The sequence below is a fragment of the Nyctereutes procyonoides genome, unplaced genomic scaffold (genome assembly GCF_905146905.1).
Source record: "Nyctereutes procyonoides isolate TBG_1078 unplaced genomic scaffold, NYPRO_anot_genome, whole genome shotgun sequence".
NCBI lineage: Eukaryota > Metazoa > Chordata > Mammalia > Carnivora > Canidae > Nyctereutes > Nyctereutes procyonoides.
In genome coordinates, this window is record NW_026575047.1 from 56,722,145 (window position 1) to 56,741,711 (window position 19,567).

Consider the following 19,567-nt stretch of genomic DNA (forward strand, 5'->3'; position numbering starts at 1 on the left):
CCACAGGGAGTCTGCTTCTCCCTCTGCCTCTCTCTGTGTCTCATGAATGAATAAATACAATCTTTAAAAAAAATTATTTAGCACAACAGATGAAAATCAAAGGTTTATGGCCAAGAGTTTTAGTATTTTAGTATTAAAAAAAATAGGATTTTTAAAAAATATTTTATTTATTGATTCATGAGTGAGAGAGGGAGAGAGGCAGAGATACAGGCGAAGGGAGAAGCAGGCTCCATGCAGGGAGCCTGATGTGGGACTCGATCCCGGGTCTCCAGGATCACACCCTGGGCTGAAGGCGGCGCTAAACCGCTGCGCCACCAGGGCTGCCCTAAAAAAAATAACATTAAGAAAATGAAAGTCTAGTTAAAGTATCATCCCAGCTTCCCTTTATAAGTAATTAGAATTTTAATAGTTTATAAATACTTGATTTATAGTTAACACAGAACTTCTATCTGGAACAGAGAAAGTTTTTTCTCCAATTATCTACCATACAAGGGATTTAAAAATAAACTTATAAATGAAATATCCAAAGCTGTGTTATATTACAAGAAAATGATTCTGAACATACATCTTGAACCTAAAACATGTCACTGAACTTGCTTATCAATCCCATGTCATAAGAACATGGAATATTTTAAGTTCTCTTAGGGCAAAATCTTATGTTTCACTTACTTTGTGAACCTAAAATATGTAGATTCACATTCCTAATTGGCTGTTCCAGCCGAGGTTCCAAAGATACTGAAGAAGAGATGGTTTCATCAAGCAAGAAGCTGGACTACAATATCTATCTCTATAGTTTATTCAACTCTTAAGATCTATGCTTCTACTATCTGATGATGCGAGATTACATAATTTAAGGGAAGTGGTCTACTGAATCCAAAAAAACATAATTCATAACTATTCCTAAGGAACAGAATCAAAACTATTAAAAAAATTTACCTCTCAAAATGTTAGTACAATTATCTTACTGACGTGTACACGGCAAATGGCAATAGAGTTCACATTTTGTTAACTGTGAGATGTATCTTCTTAATCATGAGAAACTGAACAAGAAGGCAAATGAGTAGTAGATAAGGGACATACTAATTAAGTCTAATTTTGTCTCTAAACTATCAAGGTAAGTGACAAAGATTAGCTAGCACAATTAACCCTTGAACAGTGTTGGCATTAGAGGTGCCACCCCCTTGCATCATTGAAAATCTACATATAACTTTAGAGTAACCTACAGCTTAACTAAAAATAGCTTACCACTGACCAGAAGATTTACCAATAACATAAAGAGGTGATTAACACGTTTCATGTTTATGTATTTTATATTATATTCTTACATTAACGTAAGCTAGAGAAAATATTTAAAAAATCTTAAGGAAGACAAAATACATTTACAGTACTGTACTGGTATTTATCAGTACCCAAGTTCATATATCTATTAAAAAAAAAAAAGACATTTAAGTGGACCTGCACAGTTCAAACCTATGTTGTTCAAGGGTCAACTGTAATTCAAAACATTCAATTCATTCTGATGCTTCTATTTTTAAAATGTTCCATGCAAATACATGCATGTAAAATAGAGGGAGAAAAAAAAAAAAACCTTACAAAAACACACTTAAAAATTGCATGGGAATCACTTAATAGTTACTTTATTACATATAGATACAAACAACCCAACTTTTGAAAATTAAAGATTACTATTCCAGATTTATCATTACATAAAACTTTTAAGTGATATGTAAAGAGAAGAATAAGAATTTAGAACATTTATACTGTATGTTGCTATCCTCTAGAAAAGAATGAAATATTAATACCATCCTCTCCCAAAATACAGTAGCTTTCCCTAGAGAAAATGTTAACGGATATGTATTTCTACTCTAGAGAAAAATTATGAACATATATCAAAAGTTTTAAAAATGAACAGAGAATAAATCATACAATCAGAGATCAAATTAAAATAATTGGGACAATTTTGCAAAAATGCATTGTTTCTATGAAATCTGCAAAAAATGACATGCCCAACAATAGGGGATTACGTAAATGAACTGATATGCATTCATGCAGAAATTAGATGACCTGCATCAAATGTCAGAATGGAATAAATGAAAATTACCAAGATCTAAATTTGGCAAGGAATAGCCTTCCTCATTCATCAGTATTTGATAAAAGTCAGTTACAAAGTTCTAAGTGTAAGATGAAGCCACTTTATTTCAAAGTGTTAACATTTTCTCTAAATGATGTTGAATGGGTTTTTTAAAATTCTTCTATGTTTTTGCTTCTAATTCATTTTTTCTATAATAAACATGCTACTTGCATATATTAATAGAGAAAATGTTAGTTTCATAATTTCATATACATGATTGAATAGCCTTGAGGCTAAATTGTCCATATGACTCTTTAATGATTAATTATCAAAATCCAAAATACCAAACACTAATTATTTTCTTAATAAGAATGTCAGGTTTTGTCCTAAGGAAAATTCCCCCAAGCCCAATCATAATACATAATGCCTCTGTATGTAATGTATAAAGGAGTATGAACAGTAAAAACAAGACTGAGAAAATAGATGGACTGCATTAAATGACAGCTCCTTTTGCCTCTAATAACCTGTGCAACCCTCAACAAGTAATGGTCTGAGCCTCAGTTTTCCCATCTTTCAGTTCTAAGGTTTAGGTTATTCTATGTAATAGGTAGGCGAACAAGGTACTAGTGTTTGAGGAATGTCTGATAACATACTAGACATACTGTGCCTGGGCACTCTGGCATAGTTATCTCTCATTTGAATCCCATGACTTAGAAGATATCTTCAGTTCACAGCTAAAAGAGACAGAACTGAAAGAGTAAAATCATATATCCAAGATCACACAAAGGAAAATGCACAATCAGGATAAGAAAAGGAATCATGGGTCTTTTTGCTCTGGAGTCTAAGTCATTTCCACTATACTGTCTCACAGAAAGTGATTCATTTCAAAATAATTCTTAACAATAGTAGTACTAAAAAGTCCTACCAAAAAAAAAATTCCATAAATACTATGTAATTGAAAAAAGAGCAAAACACCTGAAAAATCAAAATCTGAATCTTACATTTATGGATATCTGCTATCTCACAAGTATACCAACTTTTCTGAGAGGAAACATGCCACAAAATTCTATAAACTTAATGTATCTGTAATTTCTTGAGAACCTACGTGCTACAGATGTTCCCACTTTGGAAGGCTGTAAACCCTATCAGCTAAGAGCTTGCACTCTGAAGCCAGATTGCCCAAATTCACATGTTGGCTCTACCACTTATTAACTACTGGACCTTGGGCAGCCCAGGTGGCTCAGTGGTTTGCACCGCCTTCAGCCCAGGGCCTGATCCTGGAGACCTGGGATTGAGTCCCATGCCAGGCTCCCTGCATGGAGCCTGCTTCTCCCTCTGCCTGTGTCTCTGCCTCTCTCTCTCTCTATGTGTGTGTGTCATAAATAAATAAAATCTTAAAACAAAACAAAACTACGGGACTTTGAATGAGTTCCTTAACATTTCTGTGTCTCAGATTCCTCATCATTAAAGTGATGGTATACATGACAATTACCATGGCTGTGAGAGAATTAAATGAGTTAATATACATAGTTACAACACTGCCTGGCACCTAGTTATTACTAAGATACTCATAAGTCTATGAATTAACTATATAAACCATCATTCTGCTGATGCTCAGAGCTGTTACATAACAAGTCACACATCTTGTGTGAGAGATTTGAGCCCAAGACAGAATCAAAACTTGGGTTTTTAACACCACAAAGGGGAGATTTAATACCAAAGGAAATTAGATCCTACTATTCAGTCTGCTTCTCTGCCCAAGACATAGAAAAACCAGTCACACAGATGAGAAAGGACTGAAAGGAGGCCATGCCAGAACCTCCATGTTATCCGTGCAATCAACCAATACGGTTAATATATATATGTTTAATATAAACATTTTTCTTCTTCCTCACACCAGTGACACCTTGAATTATCTCTGTACAATTCTGTATCCCCATCTAATTTAGAGCATATAAAAGGCCTCCATGTTGGGACTGCATACACTAATAATAACATTTTTATAAATAAGTTGTACAAAGTTATTGCTATACAGTAGCAGTCACCATATCTAGGCTCATGAGCCAAATCTAGCCAGACACTTGGTTTTTATAGCCCCCAAAATGGTTCTATTTTAAATGGTTGACAAAGTCAAAAAAGAAATTATTTTGTGCAAAAATTATATGAAATTCAAGTTCCGGTGACTAAAAGTCTTATTAAAACATAACCAAGCTCATTAATTTAATTATTGTCTATGGCTGTTTTCGCACTACAACAGCAGAGTTGAGTAGTTTTAAGAGACTGTACAGCTTGCAAATCCTAAAATAAATACCACCTGGCCCTTCACAGGAAAAATTTCCCAACTCTCAATTTAGAGTCTGTGTTCCTTGCTCTCCAATGACATTTTCATCTAAGCACATGGCCTGCTCACTCTCCTCAGCAAATCAATGCAGGAAAATGTGCACTTTATCCCAATTATGATTAAATTAAAGGAGAGAGAAAGAAAAAGTAGTAAAGAGATAAAAAGAAAAAGAACAAAAAGATATAGAAAAGATATAGAAAAAAGGAAGGAAATGAAGACAGACTCCTTTCCTTATCAGATCCCTTTAGGGACAACCTTATCTGTCACTCAATCAAAACTACAAGAGGACAACTATGGCTTACTTTTTTTTTTTTAAAGTTTTTATTTAAATTCCAATTAGTTAATATACAGTCTAATATTAGTTTCAGGTATACAATACAGTGATTCAACACTTCCACACAATACTCAGTGCTCATCAAATGTATATTCCTTAATTCCCGTCATCTATTTAACCCATCCCCTCCCCCGGCCATCTCCCTACTGGTAACCATCAGTTTGTTCTCTATAGTTAAGAGTTTGTTTCTTGGTTTTCCACCCACCCCCCACGTTCATTGGTTTTGTTTCTTAAATTCCACTTATGAGCGAAACTATAGAGTATTTGTCTTTCTCTGATATCTATAGTTAAGAGTTTGTCTCTTGGTTTTCCAGAGTTTGCCCCTTATGTTCATTAGTTTTGTTTCTTAAATTTCACATGAGTGAAATTATGCGGTATTTGTCTTTCTCTAACTTAATTTCACTTAGTGTAATACTCTCTAGCTCCATTCACGACGTTGCAAATGGCAAGATTTTATTGTTTTTATGGTTGAGTAATAATCCATTGTGTGTATATACCACATCTTCCTTATCCACTCATTAGCTGGATACTTGGGCTGTTTTCATAATTTGGCTACTGTAGATAATGCTACTATAAATACCGAGGTGCATGTATCTCTCTGAATTAGTATTTTTTTATTCTTTGGGTAAATACTTGGTAGTGCAACCAAAACTACTGACATCGGCCATAGCAACTTCTTTCTAGATATGTCTCCTGAGGAAAGAGAAACAAGAGCAAAAATAAACTACTGGGACTTCATCAAGATAAAAAGCTTCTGCACAGCAAAGGAAACAATCAACAAAACTAAAAGGCAACTTACAGAATAGGAGAAAATATTTGCAAACAACACATCTAATAAAAGGTTAGTATTCACAATATACAAAGAACTTATAAAACACCCAAAAAAACCAATAATCCAATTTAAAAATGAGCAGAAGACGAATAGGTATTTTTTCAAAGAAATACAGATGGCCAGCAGACACATGAAAAGATGCTCCATACCACCCATCATCAGGGCAATACAAACCAAAACTACAAGGAGATAGCAATTCACACATGTCAGAATGGCTAAAATCAACAACACAAGGAATAACAGCTGTTGATGAGGATGTGGAGAAAGGCAAATCCCTCTTGCACTGTTGGTAGGAATGCAAACTGGTACAGCCACCCTAGAAAACAATATGGCAGTTCCTCAAAAAATTAAAAATATAGCTTACTTTTTATAATTTCCTTACATATCACAGACTTTTCTTACGGAGTCAATAATGTAGGAGGGCGAGTGAGATCTTCCAGTGAGAAAGCTCTCAAAGTTAAAGTAGACACCTGAAAGTATGCATTTAAAACAGGTAATATTATCTACTTATTTTATTTCTAAGGCTCGATTAAGTGAGACAGTTCTACAAATGAATTACATGTGGTAGGCCAAAGTTACTCTAGAAAAGTTGACAGAAATATTTTAAAAAATAGTTTCACCTAGGGGGAAGGGCACTGAAGTCAGCAATTTGAAATGCATGAAAAATAAAAGATGGAATCATGGGCAAAATGATATGTGATAAAACAAGGTAAATATTATTAGTAAAATCTAGATGATAGACATATTGCGTCAATTGCAAAAACCTTTCAACTTTGCTACATGTATAGAAGTTTTCAAAATAAAACACTACAAGAAAATACTGTCACCATACTATAACTTTTTAGAACAATCAACTGGCAGAAGAAATGGTTTCAGTCATCAGTAGCTGAAAAAGGAAAACCAAGGTGTCATCAATGGCACTAATACTATGTTTTCTGACTTCAAATCTACTTTTTGAATCAATCCAGTATTCAACAGAACAGAACAAAACAAAACAAAATGCCTGTAATAATGATAAAAGTTATAAGCTAACCATAACTATGTACAGCAGCTTAATTTACCTATCAAGGAGATAAATACTAGGAAAGTATGTTTAATATTCCTATACCAATGGCAAGCCATTAGGATTAGAAGACTGAGGCCCAACAACACAGATGATTAAAGTTGAAAAAAGATCTTGGGACACATAGGTGGCTCAGCAGTTGAGCATCTGCCTTCAGCTCAGGGCATGATCTCCAGATCTGGAGATCAAATCCTACATCCAGCTCCCTACGAGGAGCCTGCTTCGCCCTCTACCTATGTCTCTACCTCTCTCTCTGTGTCTTTCATGAATAAATAAAATCTTAAAAAGAGAGAGAGAGAAAATCTTAAACATAACAAGTAGTTGGAAAATAAGTAATGAATATAGGAATGAAGATAAGGAAGCCACAACAATTGATACCATCAGAAAGTGAAAATGTGTTAGTGAACAACACATTTGGAATTAGTGGAATTAGAATTAAAAACAATGATATAAGATATAGTAACTATGACATGCAAAACTAATGGTAGATAAAGTAAAGAATAAAGGAGATAAAAAGGCAAAGATCAAAAAATGTCAATGTGAGTGACTTTAATTGAAGATCAAGTTAAATGAAGATGTGAGGAATTAAGAAGCCAGAAATAAAAGACTTATTACATAATGTCTATAAAGCCATCACCATTTACCTAGTGGTTTCTCAAAGTAAGGACATCTTTTTGTTCCTTCTGGGATGTTACCTCTGTAAACACTCCACTCTCTCCCCCAAAGTTACATTAAACATAAAAATTTTCGAAGAGTGAACAACGGTATCCTAGATCGTACAACTTATATAAATGGATGACATAAGACGTCTGTGACATGGTTATGGTAGGTTTAAGGTTGGATCTGTTGTTTACAGAGGAATTGCAGGAAATATTAGATTGTTTCAAGATTGACTCTATGATTGGAAAGTCATTATTACCATATTTAACCAATAAGCCATTAACTATAAAATAAGATACATTTTTCAGGGGAAAAAACTAATTATAAGTATTTTTACTAATAAATATGTTTACCATAATAATCTCTAAGCATTATTTTATTGAGGTTTATAATCTGCCCAAAGTACCTGTTATACATTAAACATGAATTAAAATTGTAAAACTGATAAAATTATTCAACTTTAACCTGTTTTTTTCTTTAAAAGTGTCACATTTTACAGTGAGGTTATAATGAACTAAACACAAATTATATCCATCTGATTCCTCCAATTAAGATCCTAAAAGGATAGAAACACAAAAGAGTTGTTGCCATTAGAGCAGTGCATCTATCAATTCTCTGTGATAATCATGAAATAGTCTTTCATTTCTTTCTGATTCACATATAATCAAGACAAAATGTATTCCTTAGTTAATTTATACTTGAGTGTCTACCACTTACCAGGCAATGTTATAAATTCTGTGATAAAAGAAGGTCTGGTTAACTGATTATTTTGCATTACAAATATCTGGATCACTCTTAAAAAATCATCTTTTTTAGGGGTTTAGAGAGCTGAGTAAACTTTGGAAACATAAGAGCTTTTATAGATACTGTTGAGAAACAAGTAAGAGTTCTTCCAGTGTTATGAGAAAACCCTTAAAAGAGATCTTTAAACTTATACTAAGGATTAGTTACTATACATTAAAGTTACCTCTGTATAGGGGATAAATGACTCTTCTAGCATTTTCTCCTACCAACTGAACTGGAGATATACTAAATTTATTGGAACAAAGATAAAAAGCTAACCAAGGAATGACGTCAGCAACAGAGGAAAATAAGGCCCCAGAATTTATTCCCTCACAAAAACACTAACTTACACATGGTTTGAAAACCCTTTATGAGACCTCTAGAAACCAGTTAGAAAGTTACAGCAACCCACGTAAGCTCAAAGCCAAAAACAGCCAGAAACATGTATAGAAAGCTGTGTTATTTCAATTCCTTTAATACCTCCCCAAACTGGCACAGTTTGTAATCATGATGAAAAGCCCAACCTGCAGCTTCACCCATTGTAATTATGTCCAACATTCCTGTTTTTGGGGGTAAAGGGAGCTACTGAAGCAACTAGTTTCTATCTCACCTGACTTGGAGCATGGCTGGAACCAGCATACACTAGATGCCTAGAGGCTATAGAAAATAAGACAGTTCTCTGGAACCTGAAGTACTACAGAAAGACCTAAGAGGCTAAAAGACTATATGTAAACTCTTGGGAAAGAAATCAACAAACCTCTTCATTTGGGAAACTATAAGCATTAAGCCCAAGAAGATACACTCTAATAAAAGGTTCTAGAAGTACCAAGAATCTAATGAAGCCAGTTCATAGAGACTGGTATGGCTGTTTTTTCAAAAATGAAATCCACACAAAAAAATTAAGGCATACGAAAAATAAAAACAGGGAATCACAGTCTAATTCCAATCAAAGGAACAAAATGAAGCTCTAGAAATGACCTTAAAGAAGAGATCTGGCACACCTGGATGGCTTAGTCAGTTAAGCTTCTGCCTTCAGATCAGGTCATGGTCCCAGGCTCCCTGCTCGACAGGGAGTTGGCTTCTCCCTCTGCCCCTCTCTTGGCTCCTGCTCTCACACACTCTCACTCTCCCTCTCTCAAAAAAAAAAAACAAAAACAAAACAAAACAAAAACAGCAGAGATCTATGAATTAACCTGACAAAAATGCAATATAATTGCCTAAGGAAAACCAATTTGCTACAAGAGAACATAGGAGACAACTAGATGAAATCACCACTCATAAGCAAGATAAGAGTATCAACAAAAAGAAAATATAAAAAAGAACCAAACAAAAATTCTAGAGGTAAATAATAAGTGAATTGAAAATTCATGAGAGAGGATCCACAGAAGACTTAAACCAAGAAGAAGGAAGAAAATAAAGTCAAAGGCAGGCCCCACTTGAAATTACTGAGTCAGAGGGAAATTTTAAAAAATAAAGTGAAGAGCATGGAATATTTTTCCATCTCTTTGTGTCTTCCTCAATTTCTTTCAGAAGTGTTCTATAGTTTTTAGGGTATAGATCCTTTACCTCTTTGGTTAGGTTTATTCCTAGATATCTTATGCTTTTGGGAGCAATTGTAAATGGGATTGACTCCTTAATTTCTCTTTCTTCAGTCTCACAGTTAGTGTATAGAAATGCCAAGATGTGGTTTATGTATACAATGGAATATTACTCAGCCATTAGAAACGACAAATATCCACCATTTGCTTCAACGTAGATGGAACTGGAGGGTATTGTGCTGAGTGAAGTAAGTCAATCAGAGAAAGACAAACAGTGTATGTTCTCATTCATTTGGGGAATATGAATAATAGTGAAAGGGAATATAAGGGAAAGGAAAAGAAATGTGTGGGAAATATCAGAAAGGGACACAGAACATAAAGACTCCTAACTCTGGGAAACGAACTAGGGGTGGTGGAGGGGGAGGAGGGTGAGAGGTGGGGGTGAGTGGGTGACGGGCACTGAGGGGGCACTTGACGGGATGAGCACTGGGTGTTATTCTGTATGTTGGTAAATTGAACACCAATAAAAATTAATTTATTAAAAAATAAATAAATAAATAAAGTGAAGAGGGATCCCTGAGTGGCGCAGCGGTTTGGCGCCTGCCTTTGGCCCAGGGCATGATCCTGGAGACCCGGGATCGAATCCCACATCGGGCTCCCGGTGCATGGAGCCTGCTTCTCCCTCTGCCTATGTCTCTGCCTCTCTCTCTCTCTCTCTGTGTGACTATCATAAATAAATTTAAAAAATAATAATAAAATAAAATAAAAATAAAGTGAAGAAAGCCTAACACACTTTTAGGATACCACCAAGTTGACCAATGGATGAACTAGAGGAACCCTAGAAGAGAGGATATGGCAGACAACTTACCTGAAAAAACAATGGTCAGACACTTCCCAAATATGAGGAAGGAAATGGACATCTAATTTTAAGAGGTTTGAAGGACTCTCAACTATAATGAACCCAGAGACAGATACTAAAATGCACTATAATCACTGTCAAAAGTCAAAGACAGAATCTTGAAAGCAGCAAAAGAAAAATGATTAGTCTTGTACAAGGCAGAAGTCTTCAATAAAGACCAGAAAGAAGTGGAACAATCTATGCAAGGTACTGAAAAAAGTAACTACAAACCAAAAATACCATATATAGAAAAACTGACCCTCAAAAATGGAAAATAAAGACCTCCAAGGATAAACAAAAGCTGACAGTTCATCACTACTAGACCTGCCTTACAAAAAATACAAAAAGTCTTTCAACAACAATAACAATAAAAAAGGACTGTAAACAATATAAAATCATGCAAAAATATAAAGATATTTGGTAAAGTTAAATATATAGGCAAATACAGAATCTTCTAATACTGTAATAGTGGTGAGTAAATCAATTCAGGCAGATCTGAAAGATGAAAACATTTTTTAGATTGTAAATATATGCTAGATGTTATAAAACATAAAAAGACATAATTGTTGTCAATAATAACAAAATGGGGGGAGAGATGTAAAGGAGCTGTTTTTGTATGCAATTGAAATTGCTATCAGTTTGAAACAGATTACAACTATAAGATGTTTTATGTAATCTCCATGGTAACCAGAAAGAAAATGCTTATAGAAGATACACAAAAGAGAAAGGAATCAAAATATGTCACTACAAAAAAATACCAACGAAACACAAAGGAAGACCTCACAGACAAGAAGGAAAAATTAATTTAAAAACATACAAAAAAAACAAAAAATAGCAATAATTTTTCCCATTAGTAATAACTTTCAATATAAGTGGATTAAACTCCTCAATCAAAAGACACAGAGTGGCTGAATGGATTTAAAAAAAAAAGAAACAGCTATATGCTACCTATAAGGGACTCACATTAGATATAGGGATATACTCAGTGTGAAAGTGAAAGGATTGAAAAAGAGATCATATGCAAATAACCAAAAAAGAGAGGGATTAGTCTCATACATATATATTAAATATGTATATGATGGACATATACACATACACCAGAAAAAAAACTTTCAAGTTAAAAACTATAGTAAGAAACAACACATCAAATAATTAAAGGGTTAATTCACAAGAAATATATTACAATTATAAATATATGTACACCTAACAGAAGAGCACCCGGATATTTTAAACACCAAAAAAGAACTAAAGAGAGACAAATAGTAACACAATAATAGTAGGACATTTCCATACTCCACTTTCAATAATGGGGAATATCAACATTGATGCCACAAGAATAAAAAGGATCGTAAGAGACTGTTGTTGACGATATATGCCAACAAACTGAATAATCTAGAAGATATGAATACACTTGTAAAACATATAATCTAACAGAACAGAATCATAAGTAAATAAAAAATCTGAAGCAACCTAAGTAAAGGTATCGAATCAGTAATCCAAAACCTACCAACAAAGAAACACAGGACCAGACAGTTTCAGTGGAGAATTCTACCAATGATTTAAAAAGGGATTAATAAGAATCCATCTCTAATTTCTCCACAATACTGAAAACACTTCCAAACTCATCCCATGAAGCCAGCATTACCCGGATACCAAAATGAGACAAAGAAAAGAAAAATACAGACCAATATCCCTGATTAGTGATGTAACAATCCTCAATAAAATATTAAGTCAAGTAGAATTCAATTAACACATCAGAAGAGTTTTATCATTACCAAGTGGGATTTATTCCTAGAATGTTAGAATGCTTCACAATACAAAAATCAATCAAACACACTCAACCAAAACAAAGGACAAAAATAACATGATCACCTCAACTGATGCAGAGAAAACATCTGACAAAAATTAACATCTTTTCATAATAAAAACACTCAAGAAACAACACAAAGAAAATTACCTCAACATAATGAAAGCCATATACGAAAAGCTAAGATTATACCTAATGGTATAAAGCTGAAAGCTTTCCCTCTAAAATCAGGAACTATGCAAGGATGCCTGCTCTTACCATTTCTTTTTAGAACAGTAGTGGAAATCCTAGTCAGAGCAATCAGGCAAGAGAAATAAATACAGGCATCCAGACTGGAAAGGAAGAAACAAAATTACCTGTTTGCGGATGACAGGATCTCATATGTAGAAAACCCCAAAGGCTCCACAAATAAAAAAAAATATATATTAAAACTAATAAAATTTGGGATCCCTGGGTGGCGCAGCGGTTTAGCGCCTGCCTTTGGCCCAGGGCGCGATCCTGGAGACCCGGGATCGAATCCCACGTCAGGCTCCCGGTGCATGGAGCCTGCTTCTCCCTCTGCCTGTGTCTCTGCCTCTCTCTCTCTATCTGTGTGATTGTCATAAATAAATAAAAATAAATAAATAAAAAATATTTAAAAAAAAAAAAAACTAATAAAATTTAACAAAGTTGCAGGGTATAAAAGTCAGCCAATGCAAAAACAAGTTGTGTTTCTATGAACAATGAACAAAAGGAAAATTTAAAAATACTCCTATTAATATTACTCAGCCATTAGAAACGACACATACCCACCATTTGCTTCGACATGGATGGAACTGGAGGGTATTATGCTGAGTGAAATAAGTCAATTGGAAAAGGACAAACATTATATTGTCTCATTCATTTGGGGAATATAAAAAATAGTGAAAGGGAATAAAGGGGAAAGGAGAAAAAATGAGTGGGAAATATCAGAAAGGGAGACAGAACATGAGAGACTCCTAACTCTGGGAAACAAACAAACAAGGGGTGGTAGAAAGGGAGGTGGGCGGGGGGGGGGGTGGCGGTGATTGGGTGACAGGCACTGAGGGGGGCACTTGATGGGATGAGCACTGGGTGTTATTCTAGATGTCGGCAAATTGAACACCAATAAAAATAAATAAATAAATAAAAATTAAAAAAATAAAATTAGTGAACTTTTCACTTCAAAAAAAAAAATACTCCTATTTACTCCTATTAGCATCAAAGGGAATAAAATACTTTACTAATAAACTTAATTGAGGAGGTGGAAGACTTGTATCCAAACAGTGCTCCTTGTCCATGCAGGATACATTCCAAAGCCCCTTCCTAATGGAAGCCTGAAACCATAATAGTACCAAACCCTATATATAATGTTTTTTCCTATACATACATACTTATGATAAAATTTAATTTATAAATTAAGCATAGTTAAGAGACAAATAATAATGAAACAGAACAATTACAACAATATATTACAATAAAAGTTATGTGAATATGGTCTCTCAAAATATCTTACTGTATTATACTCACCCTTCTTATGATGATGTGAGATGATAAAATGCCTATATGATGAAATCAAGTGAGGTGAATGACATAGGCATTGTGATGTAATGCTAGACTACTAGTGATCAAATTCTAACAATATATAATATTTATAAGCATTACCTGCTTCCAGATCACATTTCACTATGGTTAATTGAAACCACTAAAAGCAAAACCACAGATAAGGAAAAACTACTGTACGATGAAAATTACAAAACACTGTTGAAAGAAACCAATGTAAAGATCCGGTGTTCATGGATTATAAGACAATAATGTTAAAATGTCCATAATACCCAAAGCAATCTATATATTCAATTCAATCCGTACTGAAATCTCAATGGCATTTTTTAATTGAAATCCAAAAAACAAAATTCCTGGATATGGGATCTCAATGGAACCCAAACAGCAAAAACCATCTTGAAAAAGAAAAACAAAGCCAGTGTCACACTTCCTGATTTCAAAACATCTTACAAAGCTAAAGAAATCAGAATAGTACGTCAGATAAGACACAAACCAATGGAACACATCAGAGAAGCCAGAAATAAACCTTCACATATACGGTCAAATGAGCTTTAGCACAGGTAGCAAGGAGAGTCTCTTCCACAAATGGTACTGGGAAAACTGGATATCCATATGCAAAAGAATGAGGTTAGACCTTTATATCTTTTTTTAAATAGACATGCTGCAGTTGATTTTTTTTTAATTTATTTATTTGACAGAGAGAGAGCACACAAGAGTGCAAGCAGGGGGAGCAGAAGGAGAGGGAGAAGGCTCCCCACTGAGTAGAGAGCCTGATGTGGGGCTATGTCCTAGTACCCAGAATCATGACCTGAGCTGAAGGCAGATGTTTAACGGACTGAGCCACCCAGGTGCCCCTGACCTCTACATCTTGTATTACATTACAAAAAAAAAAAAAAAAAAGTTAAAATGGATTAAAGACATATACATAAAATCGGACATTAAAAAACTCCCAAAATAAACACAGGGAAATAGCTTCATGACATAGGACTTGGCAATGCATCTTCAATATAACACCAAAAGCACATAAAACAAAAGCAAAAACAAATGGGACTACAGTGAACTTAACTTGTGTACAGCAAAGGAAACAATCAATTGAGTGAAAAGACTACAGAATATGATCTATTCAATCTTCTGGATCTGAACGCTTAATGTCAGGAAACAGAGAAACTAGAGGGCTGAGACTGGAAGACAATTACAGGGGCAACAGGACACCTCTCAAAAACAAGTAAAAACATATGAGATGAGAGAAAGCAAGTAAGAAAGCATACAAAGACTACAACCTGTGGTGAGTGTTTTAATTAACATTAAACAATAAACATTAGCATGCCCAAGGGAATGGGAAGACACAGCAAAGCAGAGGTGAAGACTATCAAAGATAAAATGGTTAGGGAATTGTGATGCTAGGGAGTTGGAAGTTAAGCATATAAACAAAGACATGACAGATCTGGGGTAGAGTGGAAGAGTAGAATTCTTCAAAGACTGAGAAGTGACTGGGAGATCACTAAACAAGAAAGACAGAGGATGACATACTGAGAATGCACAGCTTCAAATAAGCAGCATACTGAGAGAATAATCCAGAAGCATCAGTTGAGAACAAGAATAACAGTGTGTGGGAAAGGAACAGGTCAAGGCTTACTGCACCTTATAACCTAGCTTCAGTATCTAGTGATGTAGAAAATAATCTCGCCAAGTCATCATTTTTCACTTATTTGGTTTAACCTTGCTGAGAAATGTAGAACTTCTGGAAATTTACTGTGGGCTTTCAGGACACCATTTTCTGATTTCCTCCTTTCTCTCTGGTTGTTCTTCAGAGTTCCCTTCTTAATCTAGAAATGTTTATACTCTCCAGGGACCAGCCATTAGACACTTTCTCTTTTAAATTCTCTTTGGACAGTTTCCTTCTTCCTTCAAAGCAATACCTGATGACTTCCAAATGTCTCCTTCAGCATAGTTCAAATTCTGCTTATTCTGCTTGAAAATCTAGTCCTATTCTAGGTCCTCTTACTGTTTTCATATGGGCTCTTTTCTTCAAGAAACTTCCTATTGTTTCTAAAGATTTTATTTATTCATTCATGAGAGACAGAGAGAGAGAGAGGCAGAGACACAGGCAGAGGGTGAAGCAGGCTCCACACAGGGAGCCCGACGTGGGACTTGATCCAGGGGGCCTCCAGGATCACACCCTGGGCCGAAGGCGGCGCTAAACCACTGAGGCACCCGGGCTGTCCGAAACTTACTGTTTAAAGGAGGTTTTGAAAGCCAGAGGATATTAATATCATAGGAAATACAGAGTTATGGCAATATAAAGAAAGGCAACCTAGGACAAGGTAAGAAGGAAATGAGTGAGTAAAGGCACAGGAGCCTGAGAACATCTTATGACAACTTAAGTTCAATAAAGTTTAAAAAAGGACTCGAAAATATGAAGTGGCAGGAAGGGGCCAGATTATGAGACTTTATAAAAAATAAGAATTCTGATTTTAGTCAGCATAGGAGTAGTCTAATAAAGGTGACTGATTTTCTCCCCATAAAAATGCACATGTATTCCAATCTTACAAAAAATTTCAGAAGATTTATATACCATTCATAAACCACAACATAAGAATATCTGCAATACAAATCACAAAAGAGTTTAAGCAAGTAAGTGACTAAGTCAAATCTGCCTTTATGATTAATTCCATTTTGTAAACTGGGATCAAAGCTGGCAAAAGTTGAGGTAGGCAATCTAGGTAATGAGTATTGTAAAAGACCAGGGAAAGAAAGTAGTAATAGCAGGAATGAATAAAAGGAAACTAATGCAAGAAATATTTAAAAGATGTAGTTTGTAGGTGCCTAAGTTTCTGTCATGGGTAACTGGGTAGAAGGTAGTGCTACAAAGTGAAATGATAACAAAAACAATGAGCATTCATTAACCTACAGTGAACAGTTTATTGTGTCCTCTAATACAATTATTCTAGAAAGGAGAATGGAGAAGCCAATAAAGAACCTAGTAAATCAGAAAATCCTGCTTTTACATAATTTAGGGAGAACAGCATCCTTTTTATTTTCACTGACCTCTTTTAGCTTTGAATCCCATTTACAGCTAACAAATTCTATCTAATAAAGTACACCATTTCCATTAATATTTCTTAAAACCTTTTCAGGGACACATAAGATATAATGAATAAAATGTGTAATTGACATTGATTCTAAAAACCCTCTTAATAGAGTACCTCAACAAAAATAGCCAGATTCTGCTCATTCTTCTCTGAGAAGACTCAACCAGAGGCAGCTCATCTTCTCCTCCATCTCCACCATAAACAAGAAGAGTGATACTTTCTATTTAAAATAGAATGTATAGGGCTCCTGGGTGGCTCAGTCAGTTAAGTGTCTGACTCTGGATCTCAGCTCAGGTCATGATCTCAGGGTTGTGAGATCCAGCCTGCAGGCTCTGTACTGGGCACAGAGCCTGCTTAAGATTCTCCCTCTCCCTTCTGCCACTTGCCCCTCTCCAAAAAAAAAAAAAGGTAGACTATGACTCAGGCCAGTTCTATGCCTAACACTTTCATTACTTCCTATGTCTATCAGGAGAAAACCCAGGACTTTTCAGTAGTGTCATGGCCTTTCACTATCTATCAAGGCTTCCTACTTCCAGCTGCATTTTTTTAGCACATTTCCTCCCACCACCCAAATCTACATTCAATCAATATTGAACTTCCTAGAGTTCAAAGAATTTGTTTTGCTCTCTTCTTTGGCTCCAAGTCTATAGAAAAGTTTTCTTCTGGGCTAGAATACAATGATCCCTTTTTATACTGAGTCATCCTCAAAGACTCAGCTTACATACCATTTCCAAGATGATTTCATATTCCATCTTTGCTCCCACAGCAACCTGTACCTACTCTCAGTACACCTTATAACTATTATTTAAATGGTAAGCTCCCTAAGAGACATGACTAAATAGCTTCCTTACAATTATGTTCTCAGAACCTAGCAAATTATGAAATGTTAATAAAGATCCTTCAATTTCTGATAGTAACTATATAACAGTGTCAATTAATCCTACCTTTTTCCAGTATTTAACCATAAAGGGAAATAACTGTCAGAACACTTCCCAGTTTCAGAAAAAGGAATTCTCATCATGCACTGTTGGTTGATATGCAAACTGTGCAACCACTTATAGAATACAGTATGGAGGTTCCTCAAAAAATTTAAAATAGAATTAGCCTATGATCCCATAATTCCACTACTGGGTATTTACCAAAGAATATGAAAACATCAATTTAAAAAGATATTCTCATTTTATGTTTACTGCAGCACTATTTATAATAGCGAAGATATGGAAGCAATCCCAGTGTCCATTAACAGATAAAGAAGATGTGGTGTGTGTGTGTACATGTACATGTACATATACATATACAGAGTATTACTCAGCCATTAAAAAAAAAGAAATCTTGCCATTTGCAACAACATAGATGGATCTAAAGGGTATAATGCTAAGTGCAATTAGTCAAAGAGAAACAAATACTATATGACTTCACTCATATGCAGAATTTAAGAACCAAACGAATAAAAAAAAGACACAAACCAAAAAAGAGACTCATAACTACAGAGAACTGATGGATACCAGAGGGGATAATAACCACAGGTAAAGAGATAGGTGAAATACGTAAAGGGCATTACAAGTATCCTTACTGTGATGAGCACTGAGTAACACAAAGAACTGTTGAATCACTATACTCACACCTGAAACTGACATAACTAACGTAACAGTTAATTATACTGGAATTTAAAATAAAATGGAACAAAAAATAAAAATCACTGTTTTCTGAAAAAACTTCCCAGTTTCATAGGTATATCAGAGGTATAAAAAGAATATGCAAAGAACATGATATCAGAACCTATAGCAGAGGATCTTGAAAAGAGATCTCCATTTGATTAAAGGGATTTATATATTTTACGTAAAATATACTTCAAGATGTTATTTAATCCACAAATGCAATTATACACACTAAGTACACCTAAATTCAAGTCATACAGAAATACTGTCTCCCATTCTATATAGAAAATAAAAGCATCCAATCTATGCTATATCTCAATTTCTGATTTCTAGTTCCACATGGAAGAGCTAGGAAGCTGCTACTCTAATCTAAAAACAAGTAAAAAGCTGAACAGACTAAAAAATGAACAACTTTTCTTGGATTACTGAGAGAAGAATATAGAACAAACTGTTGCCCCAAAGACTGGAGAGAGAGGCAAATACAGGGAGCCATGGCTTACTGAAGCAGAGAGCAGGCTATTGCCAGAGGAGCCTATAACAGGACAGGGAAACCTAAACTATCATGGACAAATTCCTGGAAGGTCAGCACATAAAAGTCTAACCATTAAAAACTCCAGGGGGACCTAGTCCCACCAGAATGTCCACAATTTTGTGATATTTATGTCAAGAAGCTCAACCAGGTTCTCATAGCCCATGTTGGAGAAAAATCCCCTCATATTCAAGCAGGAGAGGGAAAAAGGAACTATAATGAAATATACCAGAGCACTTTATTCTTAACAAGGCCTTGGCCTCAGAAGAAACTAGTTAACCCAAGCCTAATCTGCCAGGTATTCTCAGAGCCTAACTGACCTGTGTAAGATATATCCAACTCCAGCCCACTCTAGTCATCCTGTTCCACTTAAGAGGGAAATAAAAAAAAAATGAGAAATA

At 35.0% G+C, this 19,567-nt stretch overlaps 1 protein-coding gene across 8 annotated transcripts in view; it reads right to left on the reverse strand.

Annotated features, from left to right (window-relative positions):
- The window catches only part of UBE3A (ubiquitin protein ligase E3A), a 99,082-nt gene that overhangs the window by 39,890 nt on the left and 39,625 nt on the right, over positions 1-19,567 (reverse strand). The window lies entirely within an intron of this gene.